Genomic DNA, 9,309 nt, shown 5'->3' on the forward strand with positions numbered 1-9,309 from the left:
GGTGGGGAGGGAAACACCTATAAGGGGAAGGGGAGGGGGAGGGGATGGCTCGGAAACCGTGGAAAAGGGAACACACCGAAATGTATAAGAAATACTGCTAATAAAAAATAAATAAAGAAAGAAAGAAAAGAAAAGGGCTCTAGAGTCATGAGACAGATGTCAGGAGTAGTCACTAGGGTCATGAAGATGTTGAAGATGCATACATATGGAGCACCACAGGTCACAAAAGATGTAGAGAATGTGGTAAGGTACATGGTTTGGAAAGCACAGAACAAGAGAATGAAAGACATAAGTGATGAAGAAGAAAATTAAGTTAAGGATGATGATCATTACTAAACTTTGGACTACGTTAATATATTTTCAGAGAGTGGGACAATAGATATGACAGGGTTAGGGAACTGTAAGGGAAGATGGATGTATGGTGAATCTCCATGTGTCAGAGATAAAGAAAGATAGTGGATGTAGATGCTGTTCTGACAAGGACCCCCATGAAGATTCTAAATGATTTGCAACCCCATATATTGGACTATAAATCAAAATACACACAAGACTTTAGTAATTATATACCATCAATAGCAGATACTCTGAACTTAAGTTCCTTCCATGGTTATTGTTGACAGGGTGATAGCTCTCAATTTGCCAAGAGTTTTTTGAGACTTATGGGTATTAGGTTGAAAACCTCATGACATCTTTGAGCCTATCTTTGAGTTAGTCATATGGAAAGACACATTGTTTCATATATTTAATATTCTGCAGTATAGAAGATTTAAGTAAAACATGCTATCCTATGTTCCAATTCTACAGAGGAACAGTGTAGGGCTCTCCAGTTGGGAAGAAAATGTAGTCCCATCATTCTTATCTCAGTTGTAGATCACAGCATCCACAGTTGGATATGTTCTTTCTGACAAAGTACATTCACCAATATTTTTGCAGTGGTAAATTTAGCAAATTTTTTGATACAGATCACTCAAAGATTACTAATGTGGTCACTATTCTCTCCCTGAATACTCTAAAGAACTGACAACCTCCTGACAACCGCCTTACAACCTCCTGAACTCTGACCTGGAAGTATCTGTGCTGGCTAGCTTTCATAATGGTAGAAATGCTACATAGATAGTGTGTGGTATGTGTGTGTGTGTGTGTGTGTGTGTGTGTGTGTGTGTGTGTGTGTGTGTGTCTGTGTGTCTGTGTGTCTGTGTGGAGGGGTGAGACATTAATGATTTTACCCATTGCTGAATCCTGCATACTTCAATATTAACCTGCCAAGAAAGATGTATCCATTGTTGCAGTATAAGTTTAACTGCTATAGGATAACTAAATGCTTCTGAATATATTTCAGAATAAATCCACAGGAGTATACTGCTGTCTGACCCTGTGATCTTGGTTAAAATACAATGGCATGATTTGTAATGGCCTAAAGTGAAAACCTTCTATAGTTATTTTATTAAATTATCATGCTCTCAAATTACCTTTTGGATATGATGTTTATACCCATGGACCTGTGCTATCTCAGGCTGGGTCACAGAAATTGCTTTTTCCATTGGCAGCCATCTCTGAAGAGATTCACTGTCAGTCAATACTAAGAAAAGACTGAAAGTTCTCGTCCCTAAATGGGATTTTTGTGCCACACACCTCTCATTCCTAGTCCCATGCATTATTCAAAGTGAAGTTTATTTTGGTACCAATTTTTTATCAATCAATTGAAATCTCTGGATGTATATTTAATGTACAGTATAACTCTATTTTTCTTAACTATGTTTAACATACTTTATGTTTCATGCATTAAACATCTTAGTAATATTGGTGTATTAAATAGGAATTATTACCTTTTTTGTAACTTTGACAGAAAGACTAGAAAGAAATCCTTGATAGAAATTTTATTTTGGCTCATATTGTTTCTACTGAGGCTCTCTGTGCACTTGTTATTTTCTCCTCTCTCATGTATCTTGGGTCTTAGACTCATGGCTAGGGTAATTTTAAGAAAGAGTTTGAAAAGGACATTCCAATAAGCACGTATAAAGGAAACGTGGATTGGTGATATTCTCTGATACCGATTTCACAGAAATCTGAAACATATCATACTATTAGGTACTACACAAGGCAATGTGGTAGCATTTGTCCTTAGCAAGCTTTTGTAGATGAGCAGTCTCAGGGTTTTAATATTTAAGTTGAAGAATCTCTAGTTGATAGTCTTTTTATACACTGGCAAGTCATTCATAAACATTCATCCTTAGACTTCCAAGGAAAGATTTACCATTCCTCTAGTATCTGGCCCATATGTGTTTTAGGTTTGCTACTTTCCCATGGACAAATCATTTTTTAAATCATAACAGACTATGCCCATGCCAAAATAATTTTTGTCTAGTCTTGGTGTCAGGCTAAAAATGGCTACATAAGGGAATTAAAAATATGTTTCTTTTAGGCAGAAAAATGTGGCTAGGACTATAAACCAAGCCAAATATCAAAAACTATTGAGGAAATAGATCACAAAAGAGAATTTGCTACTGTCATGTTACTAAACCAACAGGATGCCTAACCATTTTAAATGGTTATCCTATAGCACTCAGTCTCACCAAGTAATGTGGCTTCCAATAGATGGAGAGCATTAGCGAGAACTTCAATGGACCAAAATGCCAAGAACAAAAGACCATGTGCTTCCCAGTTCAATTGACATATCCACAACACACATAGGCTGAGACATCACAGTAAAAAATGTGGTAGAATGATTATAAAAGATAGAAGAACAGGAGGTTTATTCTAAGAATGCATCTCCTGAAAATGACAGAGGGGCTACACAAATGAAGTCTCAAAAATGTGGTTTTCTGAAGAGAGAATTTACTGACAGATATGGTAAAATGGACAAGATAAATATCATCTGGTCCCATCATAGTCAGGTAATTACAGAGAACCAAGAAATACTGAGATTGGGACAAATAGTCTTATCCAGGGAAGAGAATCTAAATTCTTCATGAACATTAACTGGTTAGACCTGAAATCTAATACATAAAAGTATCATTTTATAAAGGAAGCAGATTGTACTCAAATGTACACACACACACACACACGCGCGCGCACACACACACACACACACACACACACACACACACAAAGACAAACAAAGACACACATTTTTCTGATAAAAGGAAATGGAAATATACTGGCCACTACACTACAACCTCTGTACCCAGTGATTAGTATATCTTTCAGCCCTCATTAAAGTGAATTATTTTGACATAACATTTTGCTTAACAAAAGACTTGTATTTGTTAAAGGTGCTGAAAATAAAAGCTTATAGAAATCCCAGATAAAACATGAAACACCTATATCAAAACTCTTCCATCGAGTACTCTGGGGTTATCATAGAAGGGACAGAAACAGTGATAGGTACTTCCTTGTGGTAGACGATTCCTAGTAAACAGGTGTTGTCCAGACAGAGCAGAGTTCTTGCACATGTGAATTCACCTGTTATGACTATATGTACCAAACCTGACAAGATCAATCTAGGAAAATCCAAGTTGTGTGGAGATTAGGATGTTCCACTCCTCACTGAAGATCTATTGGGTACAGATGACTTCTGACAGAGGAAGTATCCAATTTCATTAAGATTTCAAACTTTTAGAGAGTATTCTTGCTTCTATCAATTCCCCTGCTCTAGGAACATACTAGTTCATTAAGAAAACTCAAAGGTTGGCTTGTTTGTGTTAAGAAACACCTGAAAGTTAGAGAAAATTGTGATGTGTAGAAAAGAAAGTAATTGAGAGGAAAAAATCATTTATAGACATGAATAGAACACATATGCATATAAAAAACACTCGTCCATTTTAATTACTAGATTCTGTAAGTCTTCTAACAGTAAACTATGTTGACTTATGTTAGAAGAAGTAAGTGAAGCCTGGATTCAAATCAACAAATCACCTTCTCTAACTTTCACATAAATCCAACCTTAAAGATACATACACCCTCCACAGGAGACAAGTTCAGCCTTCATGGATCATAAAAACAGAATCCTTCCTAAAAATCACATTATCCCTTTGAATAAATTCATAAGAAATTTCATCTAATGTGTTTTCATTAATTAACAACTGGAAATTTTAATAGATGATCTTTTCTCCAAAAGCGAATATTGTCACTGCCACTGAGAAAGAAGTGAAAATTGCAGTTCTCAAGGGAGGTGAAGTCACAGAGTCAAACACCTCTACTTAGGCTTTGCTCTCTCTCTCTCTCTCTCTCTCTCTCTGTGTGTGTGTGTGTGTGTTTTGTTTTATTTTATTGGATTTTTAATATACATTTCAAATGTTATTCCCTTTCACAGTTTCCTGTCCATAATCCCCCAATTCCATCCCCCTCCCCCTACTTCTGTGAGGGTGTTTCCCCCAAAATACACCCCCTTCCCACCTGCCCACCCAGACATTCCCCTACAATGGGGGATCCAGTCATTGCAGGACCAAGGGCTTCTCATCCCACTGGTGCCCAACAAGGCCATCTTCTGCTACATATGCAGTTGGAGCCATGGGTCTGTCCATGTGTACCCTTTGGGTAGTGGTTTATTCCCCGGGAGCTCTGGTTGGTTGGGGTTGTAAAGCTTTGGGCTCCTTCAACCCTTTCTCTAAGTCCTCCATTGAGGACCTCATTTTCAGTACAATGGTTTGCTGCTAGCATTTGCCTCTGTATTTGCCATGCTCTGGCTGAGCCTTACTGGAGACAGCTATTTCAGGCTCCCCTCTAGGCTTGTCTCTCTTACACCACTGCTTATTAATGCGTTTTGATCTACACAATATACTCATTGTCCTGCAGACAAATGAAGACTGGTGACTACTATGTATTTCAGACTGAGTGTCAGTCACCAAAGAAGAGAGACCTGAATAAATGCTCAGGTCTGCTAATCAGAAAATGTTGTCAAAACAGATCCATGGAACAGACAGAGAAATCTCAAGAATAACTCCATATTTAAGAAATGATTGAAACTTTTAAAAGTTTTCTTCACTGTAGTTCAATCCTTGTTGTTTCTTACTATATTATAAGTCCCAAATTACGGTTGCCTGTAGGTAATGTCAGGATAATGCAACCCATGTGTGCAGATGCTGAATGGTTGTGGTAATAAGTCAATGGGATATCCACCTTACCTTACATGATGTGGAGACTAACTTTGAATTATTATTATGATCATTTCACTTATCATAATTCATACTATAGGCAACTTTAGAATGGAAGTATAAGAAGCACACAATCCTAGTATGTGCAGGATACGAATATGCTTTTGGAATGAGAAGTATTCATATATGACAGTACATTTATGATCTTGTTATAGAAGCACTGAGTATATATTTAATAGCCATTGGTACAATGTCTTGTTTGAGAATCTGTCATAAATGTAGGAAGAAAACATGGAAGACACCACTACAAGGACCAAATCTGTCTTGTAATATTTACCCAGATTTAGTCATACTCTACGCATGACCTGATGGTGTGCCTTACTCGCTGCTTATTGCTTTGTTCATGGAACACAAGCTGATGTTTGTGATGTACCAGGGTTCTAGCATTCAGATAAATGTGCACTCACACTTAGTGATATGTGCCATTGGACAATATTTAGCATTTCATATTCTTCTGATTGTTTATTAAGAACTTTATTATGTTTCATGCATCTCCTCTAGTAAATTCTAAATTCATACTAAATTCAATGTAATAAAGTCATCAATATAGGAATTATCAAGTAAGCCACTGTGTGGTGAAGAACTTTATTTTATTTATTTTTTTTATTAACTTGAGTATTTCTTATTTACATTTCGAATGTTATTCCCTTTCAGGGTTTCCGGGCAAACATCCCCCTAATCCCTCCCCCTCCCCTTCTTTATGGGCGTTCCCCTCCCCACCCTCCCCCCATTGCCGCCCTCCCCCCAACAATCACATTCACTGGGGGTTCGGTCTGAGCAGGACCAAGGTCTTCCCCTTCCACTGGTGCTCTTACTAGGATATTCATTGCTACCTATGAGGTCAGAGTCCAGGGTCAGTCCATGTATAGTCTTTAGGTAGTGGCTTAGTCCCTGGAAGCTCTAGTTGCTTAGCATTGTTGTTCATAAGGGGTCTCGAGACCCTTCAAGCTCTTCCAGTTCTTTCTCTGATTTGGTGAAGAACTTTAATTCCAGCATTTGTGAAGCAGGGGTAGGCAGATCTCTTTGATTTTGAGGCCAACCAGGTCTTCATAGTGCTTCCTGAAACACCTAGAGCTACAAAGTAAGACTGTATTATGAGAAAAATACATTTAAAATAGCAAATACATGCTGAGTTTTAAAGGAAATGCTTTTGTGACTTAATTTTTATCTCATGCTATTATTTATTAAACATATTCATATTTCATCTTGGATTTTGTACAGAGTAATCATATTAGCAATTCATCTATACTTCCTTCTATAGCCTTTACCTATTCAGTGATAATACATCATATATCTAATAGCATACTAATTGTCAAGTTCATCTTGTGCTTTTAAAATCAAGCTGGGTCATGAGACAGCTTTTTGTCGTGTCAGACCACACTAAAAATATTGCATTTTATTAAAACCTTAAAAGTATTAGCATTTTGCATTAGATTATGAAATAACACTTCATGTTAGAGTGAAAATTTATTTTTGAATGTTTTATATTTCTATATTTGTGTTTGTGCATGTTTTCCCTGCTTGTGTATATGTGCACTATGACAATCCAGAGTTGGCAAAGGACACTAGACTGTGACAGAACCCATGGATTTATAGTTACAAAAAGTTTTGGGGCACCATGAGGATTATGAGAACCAAACCCAGCTCCTCTGAAACAGAAGCAAGTGCTTCTGACCATTGAACCGTCTCTCAAGTTCCCCACAAATAAACTGTTTTTGCCACAAAAAGTAAGCAAGAAAATAAAGTGAACACAATGTCAGGTGAAGAACACAGACTGCGTAGAAGAGAGGAATCCATGTGCAAATATCTTTCGTGACATTGTGAGCACAGACTGAGAGCACTTTCTTTGTGCCATGCTAGCCATGTCCAAGTCCTTCAAATATCCACTCTGTCTCTAAAGTATTTTTGTATTTAAAGTGACACTTACCCCTTGTTTTCCTAAGATCATGTCTTACCTGAAGAATTAAGGTTACTGTCCATACCCTACAGTTATATAAATCAAAGAAAATGTCAATCTGAGGAGACAGCAGTGGGTTATAAATTTTTACTCTTTGCCACATTAACACTTAACTCAAAGCAATTATATTTTCCATTTTACACTTAAAAGCTTACGAAGTTTTAAAGGTGAGTATTTGTCAGTGAGAGTATTGCATTTCAGTGGAAGTAACCCATGTGATTGCATTGTACCTTTGTGTGTAGAATCCTATGACTGTGAAGACAAACATTCAGATTAGGTAAACTGACCTCACAGTTCTGAGCACAGGAGTGTTCTCACACTATGATGTGCACTGATCACTGTTCTTTAATATTGCATCTTCACTAAACTGGATTCAGGAAGATATCCAAATACTTGTTTCTCAAGAATGTGGAACAGTTATTTTCATACAGGGAGTCTTAAAAGTCAAAAGAGCTTAGAAAAAACATTCTGTCAATATTTTAATTTTTTTTTCTTTCTCACATGTTTGTCAGGGTAGCACCACTGGCATTTTGCAAAAAATTTTCATGCCCTCTCAGCAAGGCAATGACTTCAGGTAAATAGAATTTAAAAATCTTCCAATGATGTTGGGTTTTTCCTTGTTTCGTTTTGGAATAATGTGTATCCTAGAGGATGTCATAGTCCCTTCACATAAATCCTCAGACAAAGCAGCAAAATCACAAATTAAAAAGACATTTGTGATACTGTTCTTACAAACATTTCAATGTACTCACACCTCAGAGAGATGATATTTCTTTGGATATTAGTATCAAATTGTGATTCCAAGAGTTTCATTTGCAAACACAAGTTGCCATTCCTTCAACTTGAAAGTGAACTCAATATCTTCACTGTCATTTGTCTATTTTCAATGAAGGAAAGAAATCACATAATCATGCATCTCATGGGAATTTCACAAGGGAAACATAATGGAATCTAGTACATAAACAAGAATAAATATTTCAAGATTTTGAAGTATCTGTGGCTATATAGAATTCTATCTATACTATGTCTATATTGATTAACTCATTGTGAGCTGTTGCCAGGACAGCTCTAGAGATCTGGCACTCTCTTGAAGATAGCTGAGGGAAGAGCATTAGCTGTGGCAAAACTTGATACTTTGAAAAATTAGGTTACATTTATTTCAATAATGTTTAGCTATCGTAACTTAATTTACTCTGTTGCCATAGGTGACCTCACACTCTGAGTTTTTCTGAGACCAGAAACTGCAGTCTCTGGTGTTTAGCACCTCATATAAAACAGTAGGGCTTTAACCAAAGTAGCCTTTGTTCTTGTCTCCACTGGAAGTTTCCTGCTATGACTCGGAGTTTATTAAACTCCCTACCTTCTAGTGAACGTAACTCATAGGAAGAAGAAACATTTACAAAAGCAAATATGCTTAAACTCACAATCATATACAAATTCATGCACTCATACATGTACATATTCATGTATTCCAATAGAGCCCAACTACTACTTATCACATAATTATATACTTTCAAACACACATCCATACTTACACATTCATATGGAGCAAGAGCTCATGTGCCAGTGCCAAAAGAACTTGCTACTTCTGGATAAAAAATGAACTTCAATCTTTACTTCATAGAAAAGGAAAAGTTTTTACCATTTATTGCCAAATGATTTAAAACCAAGTTTGTAAGAAAAAAGCTTTGTCTTCTGTAGTAAGACTAAACCTACCTTGCTGTTTAAAAAAGAAAATGAAAGAAAGAAAAAGGGCTTTCTGTGTCCCGATAAATTTATAAGAAGCCTGCCTCTCTCTCTCTCTCTTTGTTGTCCTCTCTCTCTTTCTCTCTTCCCTTTTGTTGTCCTCTTTGTATTTTAGCCTTTCTTTGTAGTCTTCTGTTCCTTCCCTAAGGTACCTATTATTTTTTATTTATTTATTTATTTTTTTATTAACTTGAGTATTTCTTATATACATTTCGAGTGTTATTCCCTTTCCCGGTTTCCGGGCAAACATCCCCCTCCCCCCTCCCCTTCCTTATGGGTATTCCCTTCCCAACCCTCCCCCCATTGCCGCCCTCCCCCCCACAGTCTAGTTCACTGGGGGTTCAGTCTTATCAGGACCCAGGGCTTCCCCTTCCACTGGTGCTCTTACTAGGATATTCATTGCTACCTATGAGGTCAGAGTCCAGGGTCAGTCCATGTATATTCTTTAGGTAG

This window comes from Rattus rattus, chromosome 2, assembly GCF_011064425.1.
Source record: "Rattus rattus isolate New Zealand chromosome 2, Rrattus_CSIRO_v1, whole genome shotgun sequence".
Lineage (NCBI taxonomy): Eukaryota > Metazoa > Chordata > Mammalia > Rodentia > Muridae > Rattus > Rattus rattus.